Source organism: Acinonyx jubatus, chromosome A1 (assembly GCF_027475565.1).
Source record: "Acinonyx jubatus isolate Ajub_Pintada_27869175 chromosome A1, VMU_Ajub_asm_v1.0, whole genome shotgun sequence".
Lineage (NCBI taxonomy): Eukaryota > Metazoa > Chordata > Mammalia > Carnivora > Felidae > Acinonyx > Acinonyx jubatus.
Window position 1 is genome coordinate 104,160,066 of NC_069380.1, and position 18,435 is coordinate 104,178,500.

An 18,435-nucleotide genomic window follows, 5' to 3' on the forward strand; every position below is an offset into this window, starting at 1 on the left:
AGATATTGAAGGTTACAAAGATTTGTGATAATACTTGTTTGTAAATTAGAATCTCTAAGAGTAGGACCCAAGATGCCCATTTTAAACTTTTTCTTCCAGAACTCAATGTAATTTGTAAGTCTGGAGAATTATGTCTTCCTTCATTTCTGGAAATTTCTCCACATTTTACCTCAAATACCTCACATATTTCAACAATGACCTCAAATATAAAATTTACCTCTCTTGTCCTTCTTTTGGAAACCATCTTAGACTTAGAGATTCCTCTTTGTACTCTATGTCTCTTAAAAGTCTTCCATATGTTCTATCTCTTCACTTCTGTAGATTCTCATGATTTTCCCTTAGATTGTCCACAAATGTCCTAGATCTTTTATCTGCTTTATCTATTCTTTGGTTTAACCCATATATTTTTTGATGATTTTTATTTCCAAATTTTTACTTGTTTTTTTTTCATACTTGTTCTTTTTTCCCCATAATGACTTATTCTTGATTTTTAAAATTATTTTTGGACATTAAAACCCTTTTAGATTCCTCCATTATTAAGAGTTTCTAGGTATGGTTCTTCTGTTGGTTGTGCATGCTGACACTCTCCTTCTTTCTCACTGCAGGGAGTCAACTTCTGTGCTTTGTAATTTTAGACTGTGAGCTTATCTTTAGTGGGGATTGTTTCCATGGGAGCTCCTAATACACTGTTCCAAGTTTGCCTCTCTTCATGCTTCATTAATTCTGAACCATTTTTAAAATATATTTTTGGCTAATGGTTTCTGTATGACAAGATAAATATGAATCAGAAACACAAGCCATACACAACATGGATTTGAGATGTAAATTTCTCCAGGATGTCTTTCCTGCATTCTTGAGATGTCCCTGAGTTGATGAGGGATGTATTTTTACCCATTTTTGCCAAATGAAAAGCCTCTTCCTAGCTCGGTTTGCATGCAGGAGAAGGACAACCCTATCCCAGCCCCTTTTAGGCAGAAGGCCTGTAGGGTTGACTCCCATTCCTAAATGACCATGAAAACTGCTACCCCTAAGGCTGAGGTCTGCTTACAATACCCCTGTAATCTGCTTCATTTCCACTCTTATTCAAGATTACTTGCTTTGAGTTTCCATTGCATTTTTAATATCCAGATAGTTCACATTTCTCCTTTGGGGCTTTTACATATGTGTTTGGATCTGCAATATATTGTTTTGTGTTACCATACAGTTTGTGTGGGAAGGGTGTCTCCCCAAATCAATCCAATCTGTCATCTTGATCAACAGTCTCTACTCACATTTTTAACAGACTCACTAGGTAAATCTTACACACACTAGAGCTTGAAAATCACAACATTATGGAATCCAAAACTTTCCTTTTCCCCACTCTCCCACCCTCCCCACTTCACAAATACGTAACCAATCACTCAGATTCAATTTACTTCCTAAATATTCTTGTCTTTCAGTCCCCAATTTACTGGAACAACTGAAATGCTTTTATAACTGAAATTCCTGCATCTAAATATTCTCTCGTGAAACTGTACCCACCTCATATGACCAGGGTGATCTATCTGTAGCATGTATTTCTCCAAGCCTAAAATTCTTCCATTTCCTGCAAGATAAAGGCCAAACTTCCTAGAACCATATAAAAGATCTTCTATTTTCTAGGCTATATGTCTCCTGCTTTTTATCTTGAACTTGACCTCATGAGGTTTCCTATATAGACAATATTTATGAATACTAGTCTTATGCATACTGGAATGAACTTGTCCTGTACCTCTTTCTTTCTAATCTATCCAATACATGTATTAAGATTCAGGTCATGCAATATTTCACCTAGGAAACTGTCTTTGACCCCCTCCCCCAAGGGAGGGCTAAGGACCCCCTCCGACTCTATACATGCTCTGCCACCAAATATTACACTAGAAGTTAATGTACTTGTCTCTCTCACAAGACAAAGAGCTTCCAAAGAGAAGGGATTATGCTTTACTCCATTCCCAAAATCTGCCTCAGAGGCTGGCACCTAATACAGTGTTTATTGAACAAAACTAAATTATTGAGAATCACAGAAAAACAGCTCTTTCTAATGAGCTGGATTCTCTCTTAAATTTTTATCTGATTTGGAATGTTTAACCTGGTCAGAAAAACATAGCCTCAAAAGTCTTCATCTAAGAAGTTTTTTAGTAGATTATGTGCTTGGAAAATTGGGATCAGGCCAATAGAAATTTTCAACTCTTGTTGATATGCTCTCTTGGCTCTGCCAGGTTTATAGAAATAGCATTTCTAGTATAATTCCTTATCTAATTTACAGTTTTTTCCCCATTTACTCTATCATAGAAAATAGTAATAACAGTCGTATTGAAAAATAAAGCAATTGAGAAAAGTAATAAAGAAATAATTAGATACAATAGATATTTTATCTCCTTAAAAATATGCACAGTGTGACTCCAGTTTGTGATATTATAGAAAAAAAAAAAACTTGAAATAACACAAATGAGCCAAGGCTTGATAGTAACTACATTCCACATCAAACCTTTTTAGACTACGTTACATTCCTCTTTTTCATATACTGGAATACCTTGGAGTACTTTGAGATCCTATAAAATTTTCCACCCATAATGGACAAAATTAGGCTACCTCTTAAAAATCTTTGAGATATTTTATGCTGCAAAAATGACAATTCTTTTCCTTTTCAGCTGTGTGTGTGTGTGTGTGTGTGTGTTAAGTGCTCACAGGGATTATCAAGGAACTTAAAGCATTTAATAAGCACGAGTTACCTTTTTTAAACATCTTGAGTTACTTTTATACAAGAAATATAAAATATGACTTTAAAGATTAAAAAAAAAGGTTTTCTTGAAGTATCCTTTTTATTGTCTGTTCCCCATCTCATTTTGAACATTTGAGGCTCAGAGGTTTTAATCAGGATGAGTTAATTCATCCATATGTAAACCCTGAGGTAGTTTAAAAATTTCCATTTGTCATTAGAGAAAGTGAACACCAGGCACTCGCCTCACATTACTGTGTTGTTGACAGAATTGAGAACAGGACTTAGAATGTTCCTGCTAGAACTCTTTGAAGCTTATGAAAGTCATTGAAATAACTTTGAATAATGCAATGAGTGTGAAAGCAGGGATGGGAACTTTCCTTAGTTTTGTGATCTGAAAAGAGTTCTAAAGGACTCAGGGGTAAGAAATAAGGATCAGAAAGACTGAGTTTTTTTTCCAAGTCAGAGAGAGAAGGAGTGCTGGAACTTCGAATGGCTTGGTTGAAGTGTGGCATTGTGATTACAATCTCTTCACATGTACCCTAAGGAAGGAAGCTGATATACTCCACAAATTCTTTAAGTGCACTGCCATATCATAGTATTATTCCCAGAACCTGATACTCCTTTGCTCCAATTAATTCCTTTCTTTCTACAGCTGAAATTAGTCATCTACGAAAAAAATAGCAGACATGTTACATAGACCAAGCCTACATAGACCAAGCCTCCACATGTGCAACTTTCTGGAGTTTTCTCCATCTTTCTGGAGTTTTTCTGCTGTTTTCCCCTTTTTCCCAACTCACACTCATGCCTGCGTCATGCATACAACACACATATGTCCTTAGGACACTCATACTGTCTTTGTAAACAGCACCTGGCTCTTGTCTGTAGATATTCCTCTAGTTGACCTTTACAGATGTGAACATCAGAACCAACCAAAAAGCTTAAAAGCTGGATTACCCAGCCAGTTCCAAATTCTCTCAAATTTTGATTGAGTAGACCTGGAAAGAAACTTGAGCTGAGCTCAAGAACTTCTCAGGTGGATTTGATGTGCAGATGTCAAAGTATAAAACAGGAGGTGAAGTCTTAACAGCCCCCTTCTGCAAGGTCAGTGAAGGAAAAAGAGCAGCTCATCACTGACTTGGCTTCTCTGACAATAACCTTCTCCTGTGTGTTTCTTTTCTTTTTTATTTTTTAATGTTTACTTATTTTTGAGAGACAGAGAGAGAGAGTATGTGTGTGAGCAGGTGAGGGGCAGAGTGAGACAGGGAGACAGAGAATCAGAGTAAGTCTCCAGGATCTGAGCTGTCAGTACAAACCCCAACACGGGGCTCAAACCCACAAACTATGAGATCATGACCTGAGCTGAAGTCAGACACTTAACCAAGTGAGCCACCCAGGCGCCCCTATGTGTTTCTTTTCTAACAACAACTGATATGTATCAACTTTTACCCATTTCTTAGGCTATTGCTTTCTTGAATTATGTATGCTTAGTGACTCCAGGCCCGTTTGTCTGCCAGGGGAATTTTCCATTTCCTAGTAAAAGAATTGTAAGTCATAATGATACTAGTATAGACCTTTCCTTCATAAAAAAAAAAAAAAAAAAGACCCAATGTCAGACATAAAAGGAGTGATTTTAGGATTGGAAAGGATTCGATTTCTAATTTTAGAGATCTATTATAGAAATTGTCTTACCAAAATACTTTGTAAGACCTGAGATGGCTTCTCAATGTCTTCTCACTTTAGAACCACTGTAGTTTGTTGACAATAAAAACAAAAGTAAACATTTTTTTGGAGACAAAAATGCAACCTGTAATGAAAAGATGAAAAGTTTCAGTCACCTAGGAAAGGCAAGTATTATAATTATTGTATAGCTATGATCACTATTTCAAGAAATGTCTTCCATACAAGACCCAAGAAGTGTAAGCAACCCATGTGTCCATCAACAGATGAATGGACAAGCCAAATTTGATATTGACATACAATGGACTATTATTCAGCCCCAAAAAGGAAGGAGTCCCACATTGATCATGGAGCCTACTTAAAAGAAAAAAAAAGGGGAGGAAATCCTGTCACATGCTAAAACATGGATGAACCTTGAGGACACTAGACTAAGTGATTTAAGTCACCAAAACATATATATTATATGTTTCCATTATACGAGGTATGAGAGTAGTCAAATTTACAAAAAAGAAAGTAGAATGGTGGTTTCCAGGGTCTGAAAAGATGGTGAGCTGTTATTTAATAGGTGCAGAGTCTCAATTTTTCCAGAAAAAAATTTCTATGAGTTGGTTGCACAACAAGGTACATACACTACTGAACAGTACATTTAGAAATGGTTTTATGGTAAATTTCATGCCATGCGTTTTTTTTTTTTGCAGTAATTAAAAATTTTTAAAAAAATATCTTCAGTGGAAAAGCCTAGACTCAGTAATTGATATTGTCAGTTGACATAAGGCACTATAGAATTGAAATTAAAGGAAGGAGAAGTCAGCTTAGACTCTGATACATGGTATGTGAGCAAAATTAGGAAGCATATTATTTATCTATTCATTCTTTCAGACTGTCAAAAAGATTTATTTCTTGTGTATCTCCTGAACTTTAGTTTTATAGAGGTTTGTCTGGCTCCAGGTCAGCCTCATTCTTACCTGGGGGTGGGGATCAGATTCAGTCCAAGGTGTCCCAAGTATGTATTTTTCTGGGGTCCTGACATTTTCAAATCTGAATGGTTTCCTATCAGTACAACGTTGTTCCTATTATCACTAACAATGACCTGAAAATTCCTTTCTAAAGCAGAACTGATCAAATATGGCTCCTGAACGTTTTCTGGCTCAGGACTAGAATAGACAACTCACCATTTGTCTACCTTGGGACACCTTCAACCTGTTCCTGATTAACAACTCATCTGATTACTCCTAAATCTTACAATCTCAGACTGTGGGAAGTTGTGACACCACTAGTCACTAGCAAGACATGAGGCAAAGTGGCTTTAAGCCCAGTTCACATATTCCCCTCCCTACCCATTATCCTTGCATATCTGAGATGCAGGTATGTTGATGGGAACAGGCTTGGAGGTCTACCAGATAGGACTCTGAAATCTAATCAAAGATTTCTGTTTGAGAGTTCAGATTCAGGTGCTATCTTTTCACTGCTATCTTTCTTAATGGAAGCAGAGAAAGTATTTTGCTAAAGAGTGAAATGAGAGTAACAGATTCTTGAGTCCAATAAAACCAAGCAACGATCTATATTTGATGACTTGTTTTATGACAAGGACGTTTGTCTAGACTTGCTAAAATATGCAATATGAAACTTGCTAATATCTACATAGCAAGAGTTTACATAATCACCACACCTTTGCCTCCCTCTCTGACTTTCTACATATGATTCACAAGCATCTAATATTTCCTTTACTGGGTTATGCCTTTACAACCCTGTCTTGCACACATATAACCCAATTCACACATAAGGTCAGATTCTGAAATTAATCTTTTGTTCTAAGGAATATTGAAAAGAACCATAAATAAATCTAAATATCTTTGTCTCTCTACCTGTGAAATATGGCTTCATGACATAGACGAGACAGCTTCTCTAAATAGTGAAGAAGGACAAGATAAAAGTATTTAACTAAAGTCAAAGCTGGAACATTGTGTATGAGGAATGAAACTAGATTTAGGTTGCAAATACTGCTTAATGTTGAGACCATTTCCCCGGGTCTGTGAAAAGATCCCTCCACAGAACAGGACTGACACTTTTCAGTATGGAAGTCTTCGGATGTGGCAAACCACTGCTATTTCTTCTTTCATCTTTAAAGGTTTATGGTGCATTGTCTCAGTGGTGAAGGGGCAGGAATTGCAGGAAAACCCTGACAGAGATACTAAGCTAACATTGTCAGATTGAAAGGTTTTCTCTGAGAAAAGAAAATAGAGATTTTGTTGCACTGTTGGAAATGAGTTTTGTGTGCGTGGGATCAAATAGACACAGTCTACAATGTCACCATTACTAGATAAAATGTCACCTATTATGCATGCCTCCTCAGTAGACATTCATCAGATAGCATGAATGTGAACAGAATTGGAGAGGAGACTACAAAATGTCTTTGCAGTCAGACTACCAGAGTGACCTTGCCCTGCAAATCATGGGCAAAGGAACTTCAAGATAGTTCAGTTTTAGTCACTGGGTTATAGTTATAGGTGTTGTCAAGACTGTATGTTTGTAATTTATATGATTACCAACTGTTTGCTTTTTATCTCCAGCATCTTGAGGAACTTGGTTTTTCTAACTGAAGGCCAAGACACTGTTTTAGTGATCCTTGCTATGCTGTCGGAGTCTTTCTTATAATATGACCCCCTCTTTATAACAGTGACTGGGTGAGAAGAAACTGAGACGAGGAAAAACAAGAAAAGAGAATTTTTAGAGTAGCAGTATCAACTGAACTGCTAAACACTATCTTATGTTCTAGATAAAAGTAGTTGGTGTCAACATAGGCAAGACTTTCTATCATTGGTTCTGGTCTGTGGGCCGGTAGTGCTAGATGTGTGTGACTTCCCACCATCTGCTTCATGAATTTATTCCATTCACTTGAATTTATATTGCCCAATTAGTCTAATATTCAAGTGAATCCTTTTTTTTTTTAAATGAAAGAGTCAGAAAGGTAAATCACATCTTGAGCAAGGAGCCAAGTTCAATGCTTTAATTTCTGGTGATTTCTCCACACATATTTCAATGTCCTTGATCAAACTAAGTGTCAAACATTGTTAACAACAAACCTAATTGGACGCTTCAAAGTTTCTTAGGGGAAAACTTGGCTTGAGATTTTTGACTCTTATGAAACCACTTTTGTTTCTAGACATACACCACATTAAAGCAACTGAAAAGTTGAAGAATAGGGGTGCCTGGTGGTTCAGTCGGTTGAGTGTCCAACTCATTATCAGCTCAAGTTGTGATCTTGTGGTCATATGATTGAGCCCTGCATTGGGCTCTGTGCTGAGCATGGAACCTGCTTAGGATTCTCTCTCCTTCTCTCCCTCTGCCCTTTCCCTGCTCATGCTCACATTCTCTCGAAAGAAAGAAAGAAAGAAAGAAAGAAAGAAAGAAAGAAAGAAAGGAAGGAAGGAAGAAAGAAAGAAAAGAGGGGCATCTGGGTGGCTCAGTGCATTGAGTGGATGACTCCGGGTTTTGGTTCAGGTCATGATTCCAGGGTCATGGGATCAAGCCCTGTGTTGGTCTCCATGCTGAGCATGGAGCCTGCTTGAGGTTCTAACTCTCTCTCTCTCTCTCTCTTTCTCTCTCTCCTTTTGCCCTTTTCCACTGCTAAAATAAAAATATAAAAAAGAAAAGAAAAAAATTAAAGAATAGACAAATTACTTATTTAATTGCAGCTATATAATACTCAACTAACAGATATTACTGTAAGGACTTATGTTCGATAATTAATTTTTAAGAACCACTAGCTCAGAAGTTCTCAGAGTAAAGATTCTAAGATAATAATAGCAGTGACAATATTAACTAATGTCATGCCACTCAACAACGTACAAAACAATCAGCCATGCACTCACTTTATTAGTTTTAACATTGTTACACATGAAATCAAGTCCATTTAACTTTAAACTTACAAGTTTATGCTGTAAAAATGTGTTAATTCTGTATTCAGAGAGCAGTTTTTTGAATATGGTATTTCATGGGAAAAATACATATTGCAGAAATCTTCCCACTTTGCTGCTTTCTCTATTTTCTTACACATCACACACTGTACAAAGCTTGATCATGCTATATGAGAATCATTTCTCCTCTTATGACTATTCTCCTTTCCTCTATTTAGAGTTCCTTATCATTTTTGTCAGTTATCTTAAGGCCAACTCTTACGCTCACTGAGCTTGTATCCCCTGTCATGTCTCTGCTTTCCAGGCAGGGTGGGATTTCTGAAGGAGAGATTTACTGAGAAGGTTAACTTAATTAGGTTCTCTTTACCACACCAGAAAACCCTTCAAGGTGATTTAAGCACCTTGGTGCTTCAGCATCTCAATTTTCCAGTCTTCAAACACATGTCTTTGCTTTATGATTCAGGGTAAGTCATATATGGCCAATAGCTGCCAATTTCCACTCAGAAGGCTGCCTTAGTCAAGTTCAAAAGGAGTTCTGGGCACAGAACAGAACAAAAGAAAACAAAAACAAGCATGTGCCCCATTATAAAGTCATTGCAGAGAAAAGCCTTTTCATAATTTTTATAATCATGTTGGAAGAGCTTAGCAGCACTTTCACAAGGCAGACATGGGAATTCTTTTTCCCCCACCTATATATTCTGTACTCTGGCTTCTGTTCTCTTCCACCCACGTCACTTTCTGTAGCAGTTTGCCAATGATACCAATACCTGTAGAGGTGGGGCTGAGAAAGTCAAATTGCTTCATGTACAGCTTTGGCCCTTTGGGTTCTCTCTGTCCCCGGGGAAGATTGGACTGGAAAACAGCTTCCTAGGAGGCTCTGTTAGGTGTGACAAGGCACTTCTCTCTCTGTTCTCAGGGTGTGATTTGAGACTGTAAGACCAAAAATTGGATTTGGGCTTTACCAAGCACTGGCTACACTTTCTTTTTGAGAAAGACCTTGTGAACACTCAGTTTTATTTTGTGCTGTGCTCAGCCAGTATGAAAATTTGTTTATTGAATTATTGCACTGTAGGTTCTTTCTTTCTCAAAACTCTTGGTTGTCAGCCTGATTAATGTTTACTGGGTAAGAATGATAAGGCAGGGTTACACTCACACAAAAAAGAGCTTACAGGCAGGCAGCACCCCTTAATCTTAGGAGTGAGTTTGTTTGACTGAGTACACATATTCTAATGCTGTATGAGGGCAAGTTTCTCTTATGGGTCCAGCTTGTTTCTTTGAAGTGAAAGGGATCTCAATTATCTAACAACTCTGCTTTCTTTTCTTTTTAAAAAAAATATTTAATGTTTATTTATTTTTGAGAGAGAGAGACAGAGCACAAGTTGGGGAGGGGAAGAGAGAGACAGAGAGAGAGAGAGAGACAGAAACCAAAGTGGGCTCGGTTCTGAGCTGTCAGCACAGAGCCCTATGTGGGGCTCAAACTCACAAACTGTGAGATCATGATCTGAGCTCAAGTTGGATGCCCAACCGACTGAGCCACCCAGGCACCGCTAACAATTCTGCTTTCTGTCAAACGTAACCCCAATATGTACTGTATAGAGTGACCTGAATCCAGTCCTTTATAGCTCTCTGTGTGACAAGAGACTTAAGGTAAAGTATGTGCCTAAATAACTGCTATTTTTGATGCTGGGATCTTATACCTTGGGGGTTTTAGTTACTGCTCCAAGTTTCAATCATATACTCATTTCACTGCCCTTCAGCTTGTATGGCCAAGGAGCAACATGATATAGTGGGGAAACACACACACACACACACACACACACACACACACACACACACACACATTGAAATGAGGAGTCAGAGAATTTGACTTTGAGTCTTGCCTCTTGCAGTTTTATTAGCTATGATACTGGCCAAATCATGTCGTTTTTCTCTGCTTATACTCCCACATCTTTAAAATGCTAGGGTTGGGCAATTTGGTTTCAAAGATTGTACTCAATTCTGTGTCATGTAGGATTCAGTGATTCTATCTGATTTCCTAAATTGTGCTAAGGGGTCAGCCCATGTCTCAAAGCTTCATGATCAGAAACTGAACACTTCTTGCTTTAAGAAATGGACTTATAGAATATAAAATGCCATCTCATTTACACAGTTCACAATGTAGGACCCTGAGTAGGATATTGAGGCATGCATGGCATAGGAATGGAAGGGACAGTCTAAAGCTGGACTGCTCAGATTTGAACTGTGAGTCACCATTTGACTTTGGGAAAGTTACTTAAAGATCTATGTACTTCCGGGTTTGCCTCTAAACATGGAATTGATAATAGTTCTACTTCACTGGTTTGCTACAAAAAAAGAAATTAAGTAGTAACATATAAATGTACCAACTTCTCAGAACTATGCCTGGCTTATTATACATGGTAAGCATTAGCTTCTCTCTTGAACATTCTCAATAAGTCTGTGTACTACATGCAAGGAAGGGTAGCTTATGGTCCTTGGCAAAATTTTCAACTTTTGGACAGTTCTATTGTTAGACATGTCTACCTTATCATTGGATTTCATTTCAATTCTAAGTTCTCTCTTTATCTTGTATTAATTTGTTACTTGTCTTACATAAACACGTGCACAGGCATTTCTGTAAACTAGGACATCTACTGGCAAACTTTGCCTCTGTCTCTAAGAATTATTTATCCCATAGAGGGAAAGAACTGAGACTTGGCTCCAACTATAGGTAAACTCTTCTGTAGTGACTCAAGATGTTTGTCTAATTAATTACTGGGATTTTGTTTTCTTTTTATTACAACTTCCAAATCCTCTGGGAGTAGGAAACAGAAATAAAATTTATTTCTATAGCATGCTTTAACACAAAATAAGCTATTCAGATGGGAGGAATACTTTAGAGAACTGTAAAGTGTCAGCTATGATTTCCCAAGTCTGACTATTGGTCATGAAACATCAACAGTGGTTACGTGGGGCCGGACTCTTGGTCAAGGCTGAGATGAGGCCTAAAGGTCTGTGTATTAACTAATCCCCGTAACCTTGTTAAATAAATGGAGACTATGCTGTTTCGCATTTGTGATTGGTCTTTCATTCAAGGTGTTTTGTGAATAAGTTTCATCTGATCTACTCTTTGTCACTTCAGATGACCTAACAAAATGGTCACAATCACCAGGATCAATCCAAGATCCTTTTTTGAAAGACACTAAGAGAGCTCAGAGCAACACCTGGCACAGACAGCCCTTAGTTGGGTTCATTACATCTTTCCTTTATTCCTTAGGTTCTCTAGTGATATCATAGCAATCCATGTTATAAGCGCCTCACCATCACATCTTTTCAGCATCACTCTTTTATAACCAAGTCTGTTTTGTTGCCTTTCTACTTCCACTAAGCAGAGCCACTCACACTCAGTGTCACTAACAAAGTTAGCTTTAAGTAACTTAAAAATTAATGGTGCTATTGATTAGTGAAGCTTTATGCTACCACTGAGAAGAAAAATCAGTCTTTGGAATCAAAAGAACTCAGTTCAAGTCAAATTAGCTACTTACTAAGAGATTATGGTTACCATGATCTACTCAAGTTCTCCTGGGCCCTCAACTCTCTTACCTACAAAACAGAGACAAGATCATAAATAACAATTAGGTTTCATCAATGAGCAGTGGCTGCTGGGAGTGTGGATTAACGATTGTGAAGTCACTGATGCAAACTGGGGTGAAAAAATCCCCAAAGTGAGGGCCTGCCATGGAGTAGAAAGGAAACTACAAGGCACCTATTTGCCATTCCTAGACTTGTAAAATATTTACCTAAGGATGGCATAAATACAAAACAAGAGCTGTAAAATTGATTTTTTTAAGCCGAGTTGTACCCAAAAGCTACTATCATCACTTTAGTTTTGTTATTAACAATGGGCTATTATAGAAAAGGCATGAAAGGGGAAATCTGCTTCTATGTTCTGTATTCAAACCGAATTCTCTTTTATGTTCTTGGTAGTGGGCATTTTATCAGTGGCCTCTGGAGACAAAACCTGTCTTTGTTATCTCTGCTAAGTAACGAAGGGGACTGAATGGGGTGGATTTCAGACAAGGTGGGAAGAAGCTATGCTCCGGCAAGCCTGACAGAGATGCCACAGGCAGCAAGAGGTAGGGATTTAGAAAGCTGCTCACATCATTCCACCAAGGCAGCCACCTACTGTGCCAGGCATCCGGCCAGCTCTGGCAGCGGAATGGATCAAGGTTATTTGCATATCTGTTTTCAGGACATTAAGTTTTGTCTACCCATCCAAAGTGAGGAGAAGATCACTGCAATTATGCAGAAAGCTTGCTTTAGAAGAAAGAGGAGGAAGTGGAGGAAGATGGGGAAGGAGAAAGAAAAGAAGACAAATCTTGAAAGAAAAGAAGACGAATCTTGCTCTTGTTAAACAACAAATTTCATTTTCTAAAGTGTGACAAAGACATCTTTAGAAAGGATAACTTAGTGTTTTTGGTGGAGGGTTGAGAGTTTCCTGATGTGTTTCAAGGAATAACGACAAAAGAGAAAGACCTATCTACTACTTTGCCACTATAGAACTGGATACTGTCATTTGTATGCTATGTCAATGACTCTCCACCAGCTATGTGACATGGGATTAGGGACCTGGAAATGTCATAAGCCCAGCCCAATTTCTCATGGCCAGTAGTTGACAAAGCCTGGGCTTAGAATCTGAGGCCACAGTTCAAAGTATGTGCAAAGACCAAGAAATTTTAAACAATGCTGGCAACTTTGTGATGAAACTCATCTATAAATAGTTCCCTGATGATTTCTAATTCCCGATGACTTGGTATAATGCAAGCTATTCAGCAATGTGATATGGATAGATATTTCCTTTTCAAAACATTGCACAAATACATGATTTCCTCCTCCTGTCCGCCCTGTAGGAGAAGTAGGAAAAGAGCAAGGTAATAGGAATTTACCTCCAAGCTATAAAGCCTTCCGGTCCTTTCAGTAATCGCGGACAGGAGTTCCTAGTTACTAAGGAGACAATAACAGACTCAATTACGTTCAAGTACAACACTTGGGTTGCCTGGCTAAAGAATGCCAAAAAAGCAAAGGAAAATATTATCATTGCTGAAATCATTTGATGTCTATGACTAATAAAAAACATGTTGGCAAACTGAATTTTTAGAAATGCCCAAAGGGCTTGGTTAGATCTATGAATTAATAGCATACAGCAATTCTCTCTGGAGAAAAGAAAAAAAAAAAAAGACAAAGTTGTTAAACTCTTTTAACAACTGGTTTGAACAACCGAAAGATCCCAATAGAACAAATCAAGGTTCTTTACTCAATTTTTTGTTTAGATCTAAACTTCCCTGCCCCTTTCCATTATAGCTAAATAATAAAGTTTGCACCTTTTGGGTCACATTATCCTGAATAAGGATATCCTTGAATAAGGATAATATCCTTGAATAAGGTCCCCACAGGCCTTTTTTGGCCTTCCTACAGAACATCTCACAAATTCCAGAGTTGTTTTTAAGGGATCCCTGAAAACTGTAACCATCTTAGAGACTTTGAGGGCTGAGGTATCCGTTCATAAATGTGCTGTGCCCCTAAGAGACTGGAGGAAGCCAGAGGTGGAAAGAATTGGGGGTAAGCCAGACCTCTAATTACCTCCCGACCCAGGTCCCAGAGTTTACCATGGGCCTGCCTGAAGATGTTCATCCAGTCTCTGCTTGATCATTCCCAGAGCAGGAGGCCTTTGCCAGGACCCATCCTACCTTGTTATGAATGCAGCCCTGATTATTGGAGGGTGCTTTCTCACGTTGTGCCAAAATCTGCCTCTCTTGACTTCTTTACTCATTGTTCCCCAGGTATCTCTAAAATAATACTGTTTAACTCAACTTCCTCTCCTCTTGAATAGTACCTTAGATCACTGAAGTCACATGTCATGACTCCCCTGTATACTGTCTTCTCCAAACTAAATATCCTCACTTACTTTTTCAGATCATAAGGCAAATATACAAATATCATAACAATAATAAAGGCAAAACATACAATCACCATAAGAGGAAGATAAAAAGGTGGTCTGGAAATTTGATTTTTTTTAAGGAATGAAGTTTTTTTAACTGAAAAGGTGAAATGTTTAACTGATATTGAGAAGCATTATGTCTTTCCATTCACACATATTCATCAAGTCACTCTATCCACCCATTCATCCTGTCAAAAAGGAAATGTAGCTTGATAAAGACTTTTTCTTGGTGACACCATGCCAGCCCCTGTTGGCCACCTCACCGAGCCTTTCCAAGTTACATTTAGTTTTTGCTTAGCTTTATTTACTATCAATGCCTACTTCGAGAAAAGTTTCAAAAAATAATACTTATCTGCATATGAATCATTGCAAAATGAATTTCAGAATGTGAGTACCATCTATTAAGAATTAAGGGAGAAGCCAGCAAACCATCAGAATCCTAGAGGAGAACACAGGAAGCAAGCTCTTTGACTTTGACCACAGCAACTTCTTACTCAACACGTCTCCAGAGGCAAGGGAAACAAAAGCAAAAATGAACTATTGGGACCTCATCAAGATAAGAAGCTTCTGTACAGTGAAGGAAACAATTAACAAAACTAAAAGGCAACCAATAGAATGGGAGAAAATATTTGCAATGAAATACTGGATAAAGGCTTACTATCCAAAATCTATAAAGAACTTATCAAACTCAACACCAAAAAAAAAAAAAAATCCAGTGAAGAAATGGGCAGAGGACCTGAATAGACACTTTTCCAAAGAAGACATGGTGGCTAACAGACCCATGAAAAGATACTCAAGATCACTCATCATCAGGGAAATACAGATCAAAACCATAATGAGATACCATCTCACACCTGTCAGAATGACTAAAATTAACAACTCAGGAAACAACAGATGTTGGTGAGGAACTGTTTTTACCCTGTTGGTAGGAATGCAAACTGGTGCAGTCCCTTTGGCAGAGAGGATGGAGGTTCTCCAAAAGATAAAAATATAACCACCCTATGACCCAGCAACTGTACTACTAGGTATTTATCCAAAGAAAACAAAAATGCTGATTTGAAGGGGAACGTGCACCCCAATGTTTATAGCAGCATTACCAACAGCCAAACTATGGAAAGAGCCCAAATGTCCATCAACTGATGAACGGATAAAGAAGATATGATAGACACACACACATACACACACACACACACACACACACACACACACACACACACACACAGGAATATTACTAGTAATCAAAAAGAATGAAATCTTGCCATTTGCAATAATGTGGATGGAACAAGAGTATATTATGCTAAGTGAATTAAGTCAGAGAAAGACAAGTATGCTATGATTTCACTCAAAGGTGGAATTTAAGAAGTAAAATGTGAAAATAGGGGAAGGGAAGGAAAAGTAAAATAAGATAAAAACAGGGAGGCAAACCATAACAGAGTCTTAACAATAGAGAACAAGCTGAGGGTTGCTGGAGGGGAGGTGGGTGGGGAATGGACTAAATGGGCAATGGTTTGGGCACTTGTTGGGATAAGCACTGAGTGTTGTATCTAACTGATGAATGCCTAAATTCTACTCCTGAAGCCAATACTACATTATATGTTAACTAACTCGAATTTAAAAAAAAGAAGTTTTCCAGTAGGACAGAGACCAATTTGACAACAGTGGAAATCCATTCATTAGCACAACCTTTACTTTTTTTCTATGTTATATATCTTCAAAGTGTTGCTTCTCATTACCTCCCAAGAAAACCACCTGCAATTCTTATTAGAGGATTTGTGGGGTGGTTTTTTTTTTCTTTGGTGGGGAGGGAGCGAGGGGGGGGGCACAAAATAAAACAACCTAAAGTGATAAAAAAAAAAAGAATTAAGGGAGAAGCAATGTGATGAAATGAAATCTTTTCTTCTTATTCCTCTCAGTATTTCCTTATAGAAAATTCCAAGCATGGAAAAGTTGAAGGACTTTTACAGTAAACATCTATATACTTAATAACTAGATTAAATTACTGTTTTGCTAACTCTGATTTGTCACTTGTCTATTGGTTACTCTTTCTATCCATCACCCTAACTTTTTTATATAGGTCAGTGTAAGGTACATTCACCCTCACACTTAATCTCTAATGTGTCAGCACGCATGCCATTATTGCCAGTTCTTTTCTGACACTTTTTTTTAAGTTTATTTATTTTGAGAGAGAGAGCATGTGCACTGTGAAAGAGTGCGGGGGAGGGGAGGAAAGAGAGGTTAGAGAGAATTCCAAGCAGGCTCCCCACTGTTAGCACAGAGCTGGATGTGGGGCTTGGTCCCACGAAACAAGAGATCATGACCTGAGCCAAAATCAAGAGTCAGATGCCTAAACAACTGAGCCACCCACGTGCCCCTTTTTCTGACTCTTTCAGTTAACACTGTCTTAAGAATCCCTTTGCCATTCTTTCCCTCATTTCCTTTACTTTCTCACTTTCAACATCATTCCTCCCACTTTCTAGCCCCTAAGTTCTAAATGATAAAAACACAGGGTGAAAAATCTGAGCATGGAACAGTCCTGAAGCAGCGTCAGGACAGGACATGGAAAATCACACAGGGCCTCAGAGGCATTATCACCCCAGACCTGCAATGGATGAGGTCCTCATGAACAAACAGAAACCAACTGATAAGGTAGGGAGGTAACAATGAACATGCCAATCTAATAACTTACTTTGGGAAACAAAGCTATCAAATACCCAGGCATTTCTTGATCAGCTCAGTTTCTCCCTGAACTAACCCTGAGGGTGGGCCAGATGGTGAAGGCTTTTGATGAACAGACTCAGAGGCATGGAAGTAGTTAGAAGCTGTGAGTGCCATGGAGCCTTATCAGCAATGATGTTTCAACAACTGGACAGCATCATGACTGACACCAAAAGGGTGCTTCATAATTAGCAAAATGGAATGAGTCTGTGATTACTAACTACACTCTAGGAGAAGCGCTGAACCAACCAGGAACTCACGTTGTGGATCAGGGCACCTCTCAACTGAACCTTGCTGGGGAACCATGCCAGATTCTACCCTTGCAACTCCCTAGAAGTTCCATGACTACCATGCTCATTTGAATAACACATTCTGTCTTAGCCAAATGTATGTCGTTATTTCAGCTTTCGTGAAATCCTAATCCTGCTTCAGTCTAAAAGACGATCTGTCTTTAAAATGGGGGGCTTAGGGGGGCCTGGGTGGCTCAGTCCATTGAGTGTCCACCTCTTGATTTCAGCCCAGGTCATGATCATAGGGTTGTGGGATCAAGCTCTGTGTTGGGTTCCAGGCTCAGCGTGGAGCCTGCGTGAGATTCTTTCTCTCTTTTTTTTATCTCTTTGCCCCTCTCCCCAGCTCACTCTCTAAAAAAAAGAATGAATGAATGAATGAATGAATGAATGAAATGGGATGTCCATGACTATCTAATCCCATATTTGAAAAACTGATTTTACTGGCTTCACTCTCAAAAAAAAAAAAAAAAAAAAAGGGAGCCATTCCCTACCACCTGATGTTTTCTATGTGAAGTTTTTCTTGGTGTGCAAAAGCCATTCTTTTCCTCTATCTCAAGATTTAGGTCTGATAAGAAATGTTAGTCATTTATTTTCTGGGATTCCTAATTACCAGTCCATACAGACTTGGCAAAGTGAGCCCATCAGTGGAAAGATAGCATCACCCAAGTGCAAATACGAAACTTTTCACAATAGACGGCTTCTCTGTAGTGACAGCTACATCTGGTTTTGACAAATCAAATTCATTTTGCCACCCATAAAAGGAGTAGTCATAAAGTCTCAAGGTGAACCCTTGGGTTATGTAACACCTTCCTAAAGTAGTTCTTTCAAAGGTTTAGATGTCATCAATCAGATTATTTCATAGCAAGCAATTCCTGTCTTCTACTGCTTAACCATTTGTACCCCTGATCACTTTCCCTGTATAGATACCATGGTAAATATCTGCAAACATCAGCATTTCATGCTAGCATCACACTCTTCAGAGTTTATTTGAATGCAAACCATTATGGTGTTAGGGTGGAACATGACACAGAAACAAAGCTCTATCTCACGGGAGTTTACTTGCAGACTGGGAAAAAAAGTCAGACCCTTTTAGGCACTGGC

At 38.3% G+C, this 18,435-nt stretch overlaps 1 protein-coding gene across 1 annotated transcript in view; it reads left to right on the top strand.

Moving 5' to 3' along the window:
* The window catches only part of CCDC192 (coiled-coil domain containing 192), a 209,152-nt gene that overhangs the window by 125,033 nt on the left and 65,684 nt on the right, over window positions 1-18,435 (top strand). The window lies entirely within an intron of this gene.